The 13,184-nt window shown below is 57.0% G+C and overlaps 1 protein-coding gene across 3 annotated transcripts in view; it reads left to right on the top strand.

The window, feature by feature from the left end:
- Positions 1–455: 455 nt before the first annotated feature.
- Positions 456–13,184, top strand: part of FOXP4 (forkhead box P4) — a 50,822-nt gene continuing 38,093 nt past the window's right edge. The window contains exon 1 of one of the 3 annotated variants that reach the window (XM_057423578.1): positions 456–520. The gene's annotated coding sequence lies outside the window, so the exon portion shown is untranslated. Of the gene's footprint in view, positions 521–1,255; positions 1,396–13,184 lie in introns of those variants that run through there. The other 2 variants (XM_057423576.1, XM_057423577.1) reach the window with 2 other exon arrangements.

The following is a 13,184-nucleotide window of genomic DNA, read 5'->3' as shown; positions in this document are numbered from 1 at the left end:
GCTGAGCCCTGGGGAAGCGAACGCAGCAGAAACCAATTAGCGCAGGCGTTAATGAGCTAAAGCACGGGGGGGGGATGCTGGGAGCGGGGACACCGCCTCCCTTCCCACCCAAAGGGGTTGGGGGTGCGGGTGCGGCCCCTCCCGGCCCGGGGAAGGGAAGGGACGGGACGGAAGGGAAGGGGAGGGGAGCGGGCGGGGAAAGCGGCTGCACCTGCTTTAGAGGAACTATGGTAGGGCCGGTGCCCGCCCCGCGCCGCCGCGCCCGCGCCGCCGCCGCGCCGAGCCGGACCTGAGCGCGGCCCCGGCCCGGCCCCGGGCTGCCCGCGCCCCGCTTCGGCCCGGCGCCGCCCAGCACCGCAAGCAGCGCGCCAGGCCAGGGGCGGCGGCGCCGGCGCCCGGGAGCCCCCCGCCATGCCGAGCCGCTCCTGAGCCCCGCCGCGCCGCCCCGTCCAAGTTTGGGGGAAGCGGAGGTGGGGGGGGGGCCGGCCGCATGCCCGCCGCTGGACCCCGGCGCGACCAGGTGGGTGAGAGCGGGGCGGCACGGTCCGAACGAGCCCCCGGCACCGCCGCGGACAGGGGGGGGTTTGGGACGTGCCCCCAGCCCCGCCGGCAGGTGTGGGGCACGGACACCCCCCCCCCTTCCGTCCCCAATGCACCCCGGTTCCCCGCTCCCGGAGCGCGGCGGGTCCGTGTCCCCGCGCTCGGAAGTTTGTTGTGGAGCCCGGACAAAGGGAGCGGGGCCGGGGCACGGGGACCTGGGGCAGCCCCGACGCGGGGTCCCGGCTTCCCCTCCCACCCCCCCTGGGGGTTTTGTCCCCTGGGGGGGGTCAGGGAGCCCCGGCGGGGTTTGGGAGGGGGTAATCGGGCACCGGGAACTCGCGCTGCCGGTGCCGGATCCAGACCTGCTGGGGCCCCGCACTGGGAGGTGGGGGGGGGGGGGGGGGGGGGCACGGCCCTGCTTGCCGCCCCGGGCTCTCTTTGTTGGGGCTTCCCATTCCCCCCCCCCCCATCCATTTTTCTTTTTCTCTTCACCAGTTTTATTTTAATTCCGGTGGTTTGGGGCGCTCGGGTCGGGTTTTTTTTCCTCCTTATTCCCTTTTCTTCCCTCCCATCGCATTTTAACTGAGCCCCAGCCCCGCTGCTCTGTGCTGCGGAGCGGCCCAGCGCGCGCGATCCCCTCCTTTGGGGAGGAATCAGTGAGTCGGGAGCCATCACTTAAGTTTTGAGGTCGCTGGAGAAGCCGCCGCCGCCGTCCCCGTGAACCTGCGTCGCTCCTGGGAAATCCTCGGCGGAGCCTGCAATAAGCAATAACCCCGGCAGCGAGGTGAGGGGAGAGCAGGACGGGACGCGCGGCTGCGGATGGAGCTGGAGAATATTCCCGAGCCATCCCCGCAGGTTTGGATGCTGGAAGGGGTGGCGGGGCCGTGAAGCCCCGCGCTGCGTTCGCCCGGTGCAAAGTTTGAGAGGCTTCGGTGCGGCTTTGTCTGCGGGCAGCGAGGTCGGGGTGGGTTTGGGGGGGGGGGGTGTTTGTAACCTCCACACGGTGCCCGATACCGGTTAGGACCCCGCTAACAGCAGCAACAATAACGTGTTCGGAGGGAGTTTGATTACGGAGCTGTCGTCTTCGGGGAGTTCAGAGATTCCCGGGCTAACGCCGTCCGGCTCCTGGAGCCGGGAGCAGCCTCTTCCATCCCCTTCCTACCCCGGTGTCCGCTTCTGTCGCGAGATGCTCTCGCCAAGTTCGGCCCTTTCTGTTCTTCCCGGCTCCATCTCGCTGTCCGGGGGATGAACAAACGCGCCTCTGTCTCGCTGGCCGGGATCGCTCCGGCGGTTTCTTGGTGGTGGTGGTAAATCTGGTTTGAGTTGGCAGGCGCGTTTCGGAGGTGTGCAGAGGAGAGGACAAGTGGAGCGTAATCGGGGTTTCTTTTTCCATTTGGGAATGGTTCCTTTTTTCTCCCCTTCTTTCCCCTTTTAAAACAACCCGGACCGCGTCTCTCCCTCTCCCCTCCTGGGCACTTTTTAATACCAGCGAACAATGCACGGAGGAGAAAGCACAATCCTGCAGGCTCCGTGGTGCTCGCAAAGTGCCCGCTTGGAAAACTTGCTCCAGGGTGGGTTGTTTTTTTACTCTTATATATAGTCCAAGAGGAATTTGTGTCCGAATTGAGCCTCGGGGGCTCCTCCATCCCCATCGCTCCGGCTGCGAGCCGATACCCAGCGATTTCCCTTTCCCCACCCTCGGAACCAGCTCAGTAGCGATTGAGACCCGAGCGCTGTAAAGCTGTGGGGCATTCAATAAAAACCTGATTAGTTTCTGCATGGAAAGGGTTGGTTTTAACCCAAACCAGAGGCAGGATTTACTTGGACAGATTTCCTCTTGTGCACTTAAAAACTGACCCGAGGAACATCCAGCACCGTGCTGGGTGTTGGATCCCCGGCGTGCAGCTCAGGCACGGCACGATTTTGGGTTCCCCTTCCTCGATTCCCTGTATTCCCGATTAACTGTAGCGGTGTCTCGGGCTCTTGTGAAAATCCAGCTCTAAATGGAGTGTTATTTTTTAGCATTATTTATTTGAATTTCCACTCCACCTTAAAGTCTATTAGAAAAAAGAACAAATCCGATGAGCCCCCGGGGCTGGGTGGATGGAGAAAATCATCAGATTTGGGAAGTTTTTCCTTTTTTCCCCCCTTTTTTTTCCTTCCATTTTTTCCTTTTAATTTTTTCCTTTTAATTTTTTCTCTCCCCTCCACATTGCTTAAATCAAGCTGGGACAGGGGGGAGAAAGGGGCAGCAGTGCCTGTGCTGAGCTGGGGAGGCTTTGTGAGGGCTGCGAAGCCTCACAAAGGCAGGAGCAGGGGGTAAAGCGGGGGCATCAAATAATGGTGCAGGCTCCGGGTTGCAGATGTTCCCAATTTGGGGGTTTTAAGTTCTTTTTTAATAGTAATTGATTAGTTATTAGGGGAGTTTGGTGTGTGTTCTTCCCCCCCCCCATCCCAAGCTCCCATCGGGATGTTTGGTGTGGGGAGGGGGCTGCTTCCATGTCCAGCATCGCTCCTGCCACAAACCCCCGAGAAACCGGCAAAGTTGGACTCGGTGTTGGCGGCAGGGAAAAAGTGCAGGAGGACGGGATTGGGATGGAAAATCCCCCCCTTAACATGGGCACCCTGGGATGTGTCACCCAAGAGGGCTGGGGGTGGCAGGTACCCCTGGATTGGGGATGGAGGATGCCAGGGTGAGGGGGGGGCTCAGTCTATGTGTGCCGGTGGGCAGAAGGCTGGGAAAAGGGAAAGGAATGAAATGGATTAAAGTTGCTGCTGGAGGAGGGGGTTGATACACAGAGGCCCCCAAAATAACATAGGAAATATCAGTAAATGCTGTGTCCAGCTTTAGTCCCATCCCTGGTAGTCGGGCGTCCGTAGGTTTTACGTCCCGGTTTGGGAAGGGAAGAGCAGGGCCCGTTACAAACAAATCTGTGCAATGTATAAAATGAAGTGACACTCAAACATCCAGTCGGGCCCTCGCCCTTTTCTCTCCCAGTAACCCGGCAGGAATGCGAGTGCACTCGCTTGTGAAGTTGCTGCCCTGGAGTCCGGGAGCTTTTCTTCTCTATGCTGGAGCTGGGGGATGCTGGAGCTGCGCTGGGTCTCGCTGGGGGCGTTCGGGGCTGCTTTTCAGGGTTTGCTTTCCTTTTATTTCTTACTCCTCCCTCCCCCCTTTTTCCTCTTTTGTGGGGCAGGCGGAAGGGGGAGAGGTGCGGAGCTGGGGTTGCCTTTGTAGCACAAGGTGGGGGGGAGCTGTGCCCCTAGCCGGCACTGGGTTAATTCTTCCAAGCAGAGAAAGGCGGGAGAGCCCGGGGGTCCCGGCTTTTCTTCTGCTCCTTTTAAAGTAACACACGTTTATGGCTCTTTGCCTCTTGTTTTCCCACTGCGGAGTGGGGTTTGTAGCTGGGAATACTTGGGGGAATTCTCTTTATGTATGGAGGGGGGAGCTGGGGTGGTTTTTCCCCTTGGTTTGGGAGCCTGGGAGAGCCTCCGGGTTGGAGCTGGCAGGTGGTTCGCGGGGCTCTCAAGGGGATGCTTGCACCCCCCATCTCCCCAGTGGTCATCCAGGGTTTATCCCGGGGTTTATCCGGGTGCTCCCGCTGTGGCCTCGCCATCACCTGCTGCTGCTGGAAGTGGAAACTTGAAATTTCCTGTCCCGTCCTCTTTGATTTCCAGCTCCTCCGGCACCGCCGCGGGAGTTATGGGGTGCAGTGGGGCTGTAGGAGCTTGGTCCTGCCCCGGTGGGATGCTCTGTGGGCATCTTCCTGTGGAGCGATGAGTTGCATTAGTGGGAAGGAGAAACGGGGGGAATTAAAACCTCAAATACACTCGGAAAGCCGCGTGTTCCCCTCAGAGGAGGTAAAACCCCTCCGTGTGCCACTGGAGCCCCTCATGCGCTCAAGGGAAGCGCAGGGGTAAATGTGAGAGTAACCCAGGGCTGTGCCAGCGGCTGCAGGGTGAAGGTCTTCCATGGGGAAGGGCTCGCACCCGTGTTACCCTCTTGCAAAACCTCCCCCTGCTCGCTGCGCTGCACCTTTTAAAGTCAAACAGAACTTGTAGATCAAGATGGGGCTGGGCACAGCTTGAGAAACTTCCTAGTGTTTTATCCCCCCCCCCCCAATTGTTTGTTGTATAAAATGCATCAAAGCCACTGCTCGAGCGTGGGGGGTTTAACTTTTGTTAATTCAAACCCTTTTGTCAGTTGCAAACCTCTGTGATAAAACACGGTGGTGGTGATGGTGCTGCCTGCGACTGAGCTGTGTTTGCGAGCGGAATGGCATTGGGAAAGGGAAGAACCGAGAGGCGAAAACGGAGGAGGAGGAGAGCTGCTCCCTTCGGAGGTGGGCAGCGTGGTGCTGCTGAGGAGAACACAACCCAAGAGGTTTTACTCTGTAAAGATCCTGCTGGAGGAGAGTTGAGATCTGGGAATGGAGCTGGACAGAAGGCGTTAAGGGATTCCAATGCCTTGTGCCGGGGCTGTGCCGGGGCTGTAACGGGACGTGGTACCCGGGCAAGGGAGTTCCGTGTGTGCGGATGGGCACCGGGAGTCGGGATCCTTTCTCCTTGTGTTTCTTAAGGAAAAGGAAAAGCAAAGGCTGTGTTTGCAGCGGCTCTCTTGAGCGCTGTGCTGGGGTGAAGGAACCTGCTGTCGGTGTCTCCTGGCCCCGGTTAACGCTCGCCACCGGCTCGTGCCCTGGCAAGTTGGCTCTAAGTCTGTCGCGTTGGGTTGTGTTGGTGGGAACGCTCCTCCTGCGGGTCCGGATGAGCAGCAAAAACATCCTTGTTTTTTAGCAAAGCAGGGAGTGGAGCGCGGCTGCGGGAGGGAATTTCACCCGGTGCCGGCTCAGCCAGGGGCTCCGGGGCATGTTTGTCGGCAGCCAAAGGTGCCGTAATAAAACTGTTCTTTGGGAGATCGTGTTCCAGACCATGGAAAAGTGCGAGGAAACCTTTCTGTTTAAGGTGCCAAAGGAGGCAAAACTCCCCCGGGGGGGGAGCTTGGCTTGGAGGAGATTGGGAAAGTGTTTGTTCTGCCTCATTGGCAAACCTTGGTGCGACCGGCATTGATGGGGAGCTGGCGATGGGGATGGGGGCACTGATGCTGGTGGGAAGCAGGGGAGCCCCAGCTGATGGGGACGTGCTCAGTGTGTTGTGTGGCTGTTTGGCAGCTCGTGAGATGCTGTCCTGGGGGTGTCTTTGCTCAGGCACCGATGCTCCCGTTTAACAGGCAAACACGGGATTGGGATCAGCCGGGATGAGCTGCTCACCCAGAGAGGGGGGTGTTGAAACGTCTTATTTCAACACACCTTTGCCAGGTCGCTGGGTTTATCCAGGGGGATTTAACTGCGCTGAGGCTAATAAAGGCATAAAAGAAAGGCATAAAAACCCCAGCAGTGCCGGGCAGGGCCAGCCGAGCATCGTGCTGCAGCCGTCAGAGCCTGACCCTGAACCCTTCACTTGCTTCCTCCCTGTCATGGTTTATTCCACGAAGTAGATTTTAGGTGAGTGGCTTTCTGCCTGCCTGCTTATTGTGAGTCTGCAAGCTGGGGACGCTCCTGTATTTGTTCGCCTGTAGCAAGATCTGGATGGGGACCACCTAGGAGAAGCTGTCACGGGCTTGGGAAGAGATGTCTTCAGGAAAGAGGGACAGTGGAGGAAGGATGGAGGTAGGTTGCTCAATGCAGGATACAAGGCCAGAACCTGTTTGTAAGCGAAGGATGCGCTGGGATCCGTTTGCTCAGGAGCCTTTCCTCCTTCTGGTGTCCTCTTGGCTTTGGTTTTCTCCCTGTGAGTTGTTCCCTGCAGCCTATTACTGGGAATTAGTGGCCCATTACTTTGGCCATTGACTCTGGGCACAGCTCGCTCTGTGCTTGAGCTCACTGCTCGGTTGGGTGCCACCCTCATGTGCCGGGATCACGGCACATTCCTTGGCTTGGCCACCGTGGGATGGGGTTTCCGGTACAAATGATCCTGCTTTGGCCACGCGGTCCTGGGTGCTGCTGGGAGGATGCTGCTGGATGCAGGACTGTCCCTGAACCCTGCTGGGGCCCTTTTGCAAGGGCTGGAGAAGCTCATCCCAAACCTCCCTGCTCTTGGGCATGGTTTGGCCTGTTAGAAATGGAAGGAGGAGAGGAAAATGAGGGGTGGGGGACAGAGGGAGAGTGTCAGGAAATGTGGGGTTTGAAATGATGCTGTGCCGGGGATAGCTGCAAAAACCTGGTGTTGCCGAGATGGGTTCTGGTGGGGGTGAGGCTGTGCTCTTGGAAAGGGCTGTCTCCGGCTTTGCCCTTCTCCTGGGCTGTTTCCAAAGGATTTGCACTTTCTCCTTTTACTCTCCGAGCTGCTTTCCACACGGCGAAGTCGCTTCGCCACCAGAGCAGTGCCACTTTGAGTGTGGATGTCTGTCGTGGGATGGGGTTTGTTCCATGGGCACAGAGGGGTATCCCCGTCTCCTGCTTATGCCGCTCTGGCTTCAGCTCTGCTGGCGCAGGGTTTGGGAAGTGGGGCTGGCCCAGATGTTCACCGTTAATAAATTAAAACCTCAAAATCGCCATGGTTTCTCATTTGGAAAACAAAAGAGGCGTTTGTCCCCTGCTGTGCGGGTAAATGTGGTGCTGGGGAGGAGGAGGGTCCCATCGCTCTCCATTTGTCTCAGCCTCTCAGCACCCGCCGTCTGGGGCACTCGTGCCTTCTCCTACCCCAGTGGGTGCCATCCTGTTCCTCTGCCCCCTGGACCGGGTGGTGGGTTTGTAGGGTGCTGCTGGCAGGGGGCCTGGTTGCTCCCCAGTGAAGGTGAGAAGCAGATGAAACACCAAAAGCATTTGTATGGCGGAGATGCTGATGCTTTGCGAGGGGACGCGGGGTCCCCTCCGTCCTGGGAGCTTATGGTGTGGTGCCAGGTTTGTTTCATCTCTCTTGCTGGAAGATTTGTGCTGAAATCTGGGTTTGAGTTTCCATGGCTCCTTTGCTTGTCCTGGCAGCAGGACGGGGATCCCTGGGGCCAGCTCTGCCTGCCTGGAAGGATGCTCAGGACTCTCCGGATGCAGGTCAGGGTCAGCACAGCTCTATTCGGGTTATTCGTGCTGCTGCTTTTAAACCGGGTTTTTGTCTATGCCTCTCATGGCAGAGCCTGCTTTTAGGGCCTGTTTCAAAGTCCATTTAAGTCTTTCTCTTGGTGCTGGTGGGCTTGAGCCCTGAACAAATGTCCCTTTCCTTGGGAAGTGGAGCTTGGTCGGACTTTGGGGCTGTGAGAGCATCCCCATCTGCAGATCCTGTACCACGGGGGTGCTGCATCAGTGCTGACACCGGCATCACTGCTCGTGTGGCTGGGCAGAAGCAGTGCCAGAGCGATTCCCCCTGGCTCATAGGGCTGGTGGCTTGAAAAGACTCTGTTGAGAAGGCCAAATCCATTTACAAACGCAGCAAGATGAAGTTTAACAGGCAAGGGGGCTCGTCTGGGGGCTGGTGGTGGCTTTGGGGCAGGTCGCTCGTGTCCCCATTGCACTGAAGCAGCGAATGCCGCAGTGGGGAGCATCAGTGCTGCTGAATCTCTTGCTGCAGATTTGGGCTGCTGTGGGCACAGAACCGTGGGGACATGCAGCTCCTTTCGTTGCAGGATTGGTCCTTCCAGAAGCAGTGGAGATCTGTGCTGGTCCTTGCTGTCACAGATACGAATGCTCTGGGAACTTCTGGGGCTGGGAATGGGCAGGTGCTGGTTTTAGCCTGAGGTTTAAAATCATAATTGGTGTTTTAACATACCTGGCAATGGATAGGAGCCATGGTCTGTGCTGGGACGGGTACCAAGGGCTCACGGGTCACGTCCCTGGGGGTGCTGATGACCCGGCTGTGTCTGCTTTGTGTCCTGACGGATGCCGCATTCCGGTGTCACGTCCTTCCCTCACCCTCACGTGATGAGGTTTGGTCTGGGAGGAAAAGGGATGTCCCCTGGGTTGTTGCCCTCCCCAGGGCAGCCGGTGATGGAGACCTGATGGCACCGTGTCCTGCAGACAGTGGTCATGGAGCACTCGCTTCCTGCTGGGACAGGGTTATCAGTGACCCTGTCTCAGCAGGAGATGCGGAAAGATGATGGGACCTGATTGTGGAGGAGTGGTGCTGCTGCGGAGCCTGGAGCCCCAGTGCAGTGATGGGGGGTTTTGTGCCATAGCTTCTTGTGGGCACCCATACAGGACATGCTCAGGGCGCTGCTGTGGCTCCCATCAGCCAGCAATGAGTCCTCCCCGGGGAGCGGGCACATCAGGAGACAACTGGGCACTGAGTGCCATGAGGCCCTTCCTGTCCCAGCACCCATGGGTGCTCACAGGGCCTCTGGGACTTGGCAGCCAGAGCTGTGGGCTGGGCGAGGTGCGAGATGTTGGAGCTTGCAAGGGGTGAATCATAAACTGGGATTTTAAAGAACAAGGATTATTTTTAGAGGGTTGGGGAGAGGAAAACCGCACCATTTCCAGGGGTGCTTTGCAGGGAGGCTGCATCGACCCCCTCAGGAGCAGTAGAAATCTGTGGATTTGCTCTGCGCTCTCTCCCACACCAGCAGGAAGGGGTCGGTGGCTTCCTTGGCCACCTCAGTACAGATCACCTCAGTTTACTTCATGCTTCCATCGCTCTGTTCCAATCCATGAAGCAGGGATGTGAAGATGCCGCCTCCTTATGTGTAAGGGCTGAGCTCAGGATGCCCAGGGCTCAGGAGTCTGGCTTGGCATGACCTGGGAATGCTGTGGATGACATCGGAGTGATGCTGCGGGACCAGGTCACCTTTCCGTGTTGCCAAGCGGTCCAGAGGGATGCCGAAACCATGGAGTGTGCTCCAGGAACGCAGGGGAGAAGCTGTATCTTGCACTGTACAGAGTGTCACCCTCTGGAGTCCCCGGTGGAGGGTGCTGGAGGAGGATGCTCTTCCCAGGAAGAGGATGTGGCAGCTGAACACAGCTCATCGAGCTCAAACACAGGAGCAGCACGGGGGACCCCGATGATCTTCTGGCTTTGGCACAGGTCTGTGTAGGGAAACGCTTCCCCTGGCCGGAGGGATGCTCCGTGCCTCTCCCCTGAGCCTTGCTCTCATCCCATGCACCCCAAAAAGTTGAATGCACCTTCCCAATCCCTGCCCGCAGCCACCCGTCCCCATTCCCAGTGCAAGAGCCCAGGACAGCCCAGTTCCTCTGCCGAGCATGCTGCTTCCCAGCTTTTAAGAAAGCCCTGGAAAAATTGCTGATGTTATTCCAGTCGCTGCTCTGCGCAGGGCTGGTGGGAGCCGCGGTTGTGGCTGCGGCTGCGGTGCCGGGGCAGAGCAGGAGATGGTGGGTCCATGTGAGATGGAGCCGAGCTGTGCAGGAATCAGATCAGGAAGGATGTCTGGAAGTGCTGCTCTGGCGGTGGCTGCGAGACGGAGCCGGCCTCGGGTCATGCTTGCCTCTGATTTGGATGCAAAATAATGGACTTCAGACCAGGAGTTTGAAGATGCCCAAGGATAGTTCTCCCCCCCCACTGCCTTTTTTCTTCTCCCTCCTCATGAGCAGCATAATTTCTGGATGGAAACCAAGCCTCTTCCTGCATAAAAATGGGATTTGTGATGGAGAGCATCAGTGTGCAGCAGGGAGCGCATTAAGCAGAGCGTTTTCTGGATGAATTTTTGCACAAACACGGCGGAGTCTGGAAAAACTTGTGGCATCCGAGTTCCTCCCTCCTGTTCAGTAGGCACCGGGGCTTCTTTTCCTCCCCTCTGGATTATTTAAAGGCCAGAAGAGACTTTTCGCATCCTCCCATCTGACTTCACGCAAACTCAGCTGGAAAATTCCTCTCGGGTCTGACGTGGGAGCTTGTATTCCCGGTGCCGGTGGCTCTGCCATCGTTCCCTGTCCTGGTCCAGATTGTCCCTCTATTGCTCCAGGTCATTCTCCTCCTCCCTAACTCTGCTCTTACCCTTGGCAGCCACCCCTGATGGGATCAAGGGCCAGGGCAGGGGGAGCTCCTGCAGCTTGATTTTGATTTTAGGAGCTTCCTCCATACACACCCCCTGCCCAGAGCCTTCCTCCGCTCCGGTGCTGCCTTTGCCGTTCCCAGGGCTGCTGGGTGCAGTGGGCACATCAGGATGCTTCCCTGCAGCCCTCCTCTTCCTCAGCTTATGTGCGGCGATGTCCTTCATCGCTCTGTCCAAGAGGATGAGCCCTGCTCTTCCTTGGGTGACCGAGGCTCTGGTAGGCGGGATACCCATGAGCATGGGGCCATGTTGGGGCTGTCTGCATGTAAAAGGGATGGAGATTTTGTGTGTGCCCTGGGTGGGCTCGGGGCTCTGCTGCAGCAGGAAGGCTGGGTGAGATGTGCACCATGGGCATGGCCCCGTTGTGTGTGTTACTGATGGGGTGTAAAATAATGGGGTGAGCTGGGCATGTGGGCAGAGACATAACCGTGAGCGAGGATTTGCTGGAGGAGCCTTGGGGAAGCACTGGTGTGATGCTGGCGGGGATGGACACGGTGGCTGGCACCATGTGGAGTGATGCCAGGGTGATGGCCACAGGCTGGGCAGCGGTGTGTGAGTGTGCATCGGCTGCACCACGGTCCTTGCACTGTGCTGATCCCTGCAACTGCTGCTTTTGGGCTCAAGCTCTGCTTTGGCTCCCGGAGCATCCTCTCCACACCAGCAATGTGAGGTGCATGTAATGGCTGTGGTAGGGTTTGGGAGGGGGCTGCTGGAAGCTCCCTGTCTCCATACCCCCGTATCCCATATAGAAGCACGGCAGTGAGTCTGGGGGAATCTCACACCCTTCCTCCTGTGGGGTTCCTTTCTCGTTCTTTTCCTGGGAGTTTGGAGGAATCTTTTGCTTCTCGATGGATTTTCCCCCAGCCTGTTCATTACCATCTTTGTTAATTAGATTGTGATGGGGAACGGTCTCTATTCAAAAGAGAGAACCTCCGGGATGCGTTGTCACGAGTGCGATTGGGGGGGGCGGGGGATGACAGACCCAAAGATGCTTGAAAGAAATGACTTTAAAAATAATTTCTTCACAAAGCAGACCCCCCCCCTTCCCCCCCCTGCATTGAAGGACCCCCCCCAACCCCCCCCTCCTAATTAAACGATTTGAATTTCCCCGTTAACCGCTTGGTGCTTCCCCGGCGCCTCAGATGATTAGAAAGGGATATTCATTTATGCCTTTTAAACGCCGCCCCGATTAAAATCAGAGAGATATTTTTTTTTTTGCCTTCATCAAAATCTAACATCCTTGAAAAATTAATTTGATGCCTCTTGTTATCAATTAATTGAATCTCGTTGGGAGAGAGGCTCGTGCGGCGGGTGGTTGGAGCTGGCCCTTCTGTTCCTAGTTGCTTTCCCCCCCTCTCCTCTCCGTTCTGCTGCTTCCAAACACTGACATTGTCCAACTCTGCCTTTTTTAATATATATATTATTTTTAGTCATTGCATAAAATAAATGAATAAAACTTGGTCTCTCTTCCCACCCTCCTCCCCCATTCCCTTGAGTTCCTCTTGTATGAAAGACCCTTTTTTCCCCTTCCTTTCTCTCATCCCTCTTTCCTATAACTTCCGAGTCGGTGAGGAGAGGCGGGGGGGGAGAGAAGAAAGTTGGGGCTTTAGCAATCTCGGGCGTCGCAAAGCGGCCAGCGTCCGTCTTTCTTCCTTTCTTTCACGGGGGATATTGGATGTTTCATTTGAATCTCCCTCTTTTCAATTAAAAGCGCACAGCTCCTGCTCGTGGAGCTGCTCTATTCTCCGGCAGCCGGGGAAGCGCTTTTCCTTTCTTTAATACTCCAGCTCTTCCCTCGAGGCGGGCTGTGCCTGCCTTGCTTTTCTCAATAGACTTTTTCTCCCTCTATTAAACTTTTCCAATCTTCATCCCTTTATTTTTTTTTCCTTTTCCTACTTCTTTAAACAAAAAAAAAAAAGAGAGGAAAAGTTGGAATGTTTCAAGAGCCGGGGTCATTCAGGAAGTGATTGAAATCACCTGAAAACCAGGCGTGTGCTTCGTTCCTGCTCTCCTGGTTGCTCTTAGATTGAGTCTCTTCCTTAGCGCATCTGTTATTCATGTCCCATTGTGAATTTGGGGTTGGAGGCTTGGGGATGGCTCCGGTGAGTGCAGAGAGCATCCCTGCTCCGGTAGGGAATTGGTTTTGTTTCCTATGGAGACAGGGTCTGTGTTGGATGCTGTTGGTGCCCGCGGGATGCTGGGGTGAGGGATGTGCGTGGGGTTTCCCTTTAGACTCCCCACAGATGGTGCCATGATCAAGTTGTGACTTGGTGCCACCGCTGCGGGCATCCCCCCCCGTGCTGTGTGCCTGTCCCATCCATCCCATCCCGTTGCGGTGAGGGGATGAAGTGTCCTGCAGGTCAGGGATGCTGCGGCCTGTGCTCACTTGGGTGCCTCCTGCGTGTAGGTTGTGAGGGTTTGGGGCTGCTCTACAGGTGTCTTGAGACCCTGCCCCATGAGCCCAGGGGGCTGCAGGGCTGTGTATGTGGTTCAGGACTTTTTTCCCATTGAATTCCCATTTGGCACATGCTGGACAGAAGGAAAGCCAGGTTTTGGGGGATGAGAAATTGGAGTCTCTGTGGGCTTCCCAGGGCTCAGGCTCTGCCCTGCTGCAGCTGCATCCATCAGGCGCTGGGTACCAGACCTGCGGGAT

Source organism: Pezoporus wallicus, unplaced genomic scaffold (genome assembly GCF_028554395.1).
Source record: "Pezoporus wallicus isolate ANWC-B61680 ecotype Strahan unplaced genomic scaffold, APGP_CSIRO_Pwel_v1 contig_13071, whole genome shotgun sequence".
NCBI lineage: Eukaryota > Metazoa > Chordata > Aves > Psittaciformes > Psittacidae > Pezoporus > Pezoporus wallicus.
The sequence above is the reverse complement of the archived record's forward strand: the minus strand, read 5'-3'. Positions and strand labels throughout refer to the sequence as shown.